This window comes from Neoarius graeffei, chromosome 12, assembly GCF_027579695.1.
Source record: "Neoarius graeffei isolate fNeoGra1 chromosome 12, fNeoGra1.pri, whole genome shotgun sequence".
Classification (NCBI taxonomy): Eukaryota; Metazoa; Chordata; class Actinopteri; order Siluriformes; family Ariidae; genus Neoarius; species Neoarius graeffei.
Genome location: NC_083580.1, coordinates 63,516,637 through 63,520,398, shown reverse-complemented (window position 1 = coordinate 63,520,398; position 3,762 = coordinate 63,516,637).

Sequence of the window (3,762 nt, the reverse complement as noted above, 5' to 3'; positions counted from 1 at the left end):
ACAGCATCATGGCTGCGTAGAAGAAGGGTCCGGGTACTGAACTGGCCAGCCTGCAGTCCAGATCTTTCACCCATAGAAAACATTTGGCGCATCATAAAACGGAAGATATGACAAAAAAGACCTAAGACAGTTGAGCAACTCGAATCCTACATTAGACAAGAATGGGTTAACATTCCTATCCCTAAACTTGAGCTACTTGTCTCCTCAGTCCCCAGACGTTTACAGACTGTTGTAAAGAGAAAAGGGGATGTCTCACAGTGGTAAACATGGCCTTGTCCCAACTTTTTTGAGATGTGGTGTTGTCATGAAATTTAAAATCACCTAATTTTTCTCTTTAAATGATACATTTTCTCAGTTTAAACATTTGATATGTCATCTATGTTCTATTCTGAATAAAATATGGAATTTTGAAACTTCCACATCATTGCACTCCATTTTTATTTACAATTTGTACTTTTTTGGAATCGGGGTTGTACATGTTCGAAATAAAAATAAATTCATTCATTCATTCATTCATTCTTATTATAAAATATGTATTTTAGAAGGGGTTTTTTTGTCTGAAGGAGAGTTTCTATAAAGATTATTATATCAAGACTTTGTCTGTCACCAGTCAGAGATACCTTTGCATCTGATATCATGACAGAAACTTAATATAACATCTTGAGTCATTCTGTCACAAAGAAAAGCATCAATATTAAGCCACTGGATTCAAAAGGGGGAAAGAACCTGATATGAGCTGTAATCTAATGGTTGGTTTGGTTGTCAGATTGATAACTTTTTTTAGATATAAAACATGACCTCTTTCGAGACAAAAATTAAGAGAAAAAGAAGACCATGTTCTGCTCATGGGCTTTTGAAGATCATGTTTTTAATTGGTTTGATAAAGAAGAGAAGAGAAGAGCAATGGTTGGAATTTATTCAATGAATCATTTATCAATGTATTTTATTTTCTCATCTCATCTCATTATCTCTAGCCGCTTTATCCTTCTACAGGGTCGCAGGCAAGCTGGAGCCTATCCCAGCTGACTATGGGCGAAAGGCGGGGTACACCCTGGACAAGTCGCCAGGTCATCACAGGGCTGACACATAGACACAGACAACCATTCACACTCACATTCACACCTACGGTCAATTTAGAGTCACCAGTTAACCTAACCTGCATGTCTTTGGACTGTGGGGGAAACCGGAGCACCCGGAGGAAACCCACGCGGACAACATGCAAACTCCGCACAGAAAGGCCCTCGCCGGCCCCGGGGCTCGAACCCAGGACCTTCTTGCTGTGAGGCGACAGCGCTAACCACTACACCACCGTGCCGCCCTGTATTTTATTTTATTTTATTTTATTTTATTTTATTCATTCAAGCACATTCAGACCCTGTGTCCATTAAATTGGACAGAGAGTAAAAATTGCATTTGGATGAAAAAAAATGTCTGTGGCAACAAGCAGACTATAGGTTGTAGCTCTATAATTGTAGGTCAAGTATAAGTGACATTCATTCATTCATTCATTCATTCATTTTCTATGCCGTTTATCCATTGATGGTTGCAGGTTAACTGGAGCCAACCCCAGCTGACTTCAGGCAAGAGGTGGATTTCACCCTGAGCAGGTCACACATCTATCGCAGGACTAACAGAAGAAGACAAACAACAATTCACACCCACTTTCACACCTATGTAGAGTAGCCAGTTGACCTAACCTGCATGTCTTTGGACTGTGGGAGGAAACCAGAGAACCCGGAGGAAACCCATGCGAGCATGAGGAGAACATGGAAAACTCCACACAGAAAAGCCCCAGTCGACCATAAGATTCGAGCTCAGAACCTTTTTACTGTGAGGTGACAATATTAACCACTGCAACACCATGCCGCCATAATTAAGAATCATTAAATGTGTAAAGTAAATTGCATTAAATTTTAACTAAAGTAAATACACCATGTGAAAGTAGTGCTGTAGTAAATAAGGTCTTTGATGTCAGATTCATCTTTTTACTCCTACCTCAGAATACTCTATCTATCTATCTATCTATCTATCTATCTATCTATCTATCTATCTATCTATCTATCTATCTATCTATCTATCTATCTATTTAGCTTCTGTATATTTGCTTCAGTCGCATTCAGTTGGTGGTAGCATGATAAAGTTTGTTTATTGGGTGTGTTAAATTGAGATATACTGTATATTCTTGTCAATATAAGTGTCAGTGATGGTGCAACAATAAAACAGCTTCAGTTTTACATGATGACATTATAGTGCATTCCAAATGGCTGTTACTTTACATGAATGGCATTTAGCAGACAGCAGATGCTCTTATCCAGAGTGACTTATAACATACCGAGAGCAGCCTGGGGAGCAGGTGGGGGTTAGGTGCCTTGCTCAAGGGCATTTCAGCCATTTCTGCTGGTCCAGGGAATCAAACTAGTGACCTTTTGGTCCCAAAGCTTCTTCCCTAACCTTTAGGCCATGGCTGTTACGTTTCACTGCAATAAGGGGACAGTTCAGAGTTCATAGTGAAAAGTGGAGTCTTCGGAAATAGGGTATAGTGAGATCACTTAGAAACTTTGAGTCTAAATCACTCTCTTCATGCACACACACACACGCACACACACAGATGGTGAAAAAGCCAGGGGTGGTTAGGGGCACTGGTCTTGAACCTTTCCTCCCACACCAACCTGTTTCTCCTCAAAAGCCTCTCTTCAATTCTTCAATGCTCCATGACTATTAAAAATCAAAACATCTGTTTGTCACACACACGCACGCACGCACGCACACACGCACCCCCTCTAAACCCCTTCATAAGCAGTGGATATTCTGTACATCTGTCTCCCCAGACACAAGTCAATGGTTCCTTTGAAAATGGAACTGAACTGATCAGGAGATTTCCTGCAGAGGAATGTGCATTAAAGAAGTAGGTGTGTTGATGCTTTTAATTCTTTGTTGTTCATAATCCTAGCTAAAATTCTTCCCAGCATATGCCTGAACCAGCATGTTGTGGCAGCTGTACAACAAAAAAAGTAGCAAACAAAATAAAACACAGCAACCAGACTGTCTAGGATTAAGCCTCCAAATATTTATACTAGTTATGTAAGAAAAAAAACACAATGAAGTCTCCCTGTAATAGAAAATATGTTGACTGTTTCCTGGTTCATTTTCTAATATTGAGATGTTTCTTTGGACGTTTTCTTACTTATACAATGGATACTTAAAACAGTCTATTCAAATGTTATCTTACTATCATTACTAAATAATATATCTTAAAGTATTATTATTATTTATTCTATATATTTTGATTATACAAACTCAGTTTAATTGTATTTAGATTTCCTGTTTTCCAGTCCTGCACATTGCTGTCTCACATATCAACAGGCCGCCATTATATAATTGTTGTTATGGTTACATCACGGACATTGATATCATGCTGTGTTGTTCTCACTTTGTATAAAACATTTGTCTGTAAACACCATCTTGAGCAGTACTTTATATAAGTGTGCAAAACATCTTGCCTATAGACGTACTTACTCAACAGTCATCCCACTTGCAATGAGTTTTAAACAGTAACACACTTGTTTCAAGCCCACTGATTTACCAGAACTTATCCCTTTCTAGAGTCGCTCAGTAAATACTCATATTTTATTGGAGTTTTCACAAGTCTTTTACATCCTGGATGAGGCAAGGACCCACACACATTCACACCTAGGGGAAGTTAATTTTCAGTGCACCAAGTCATATAATGTCATGTTTTTGGGGAGGTGGGAGGAAACCTGA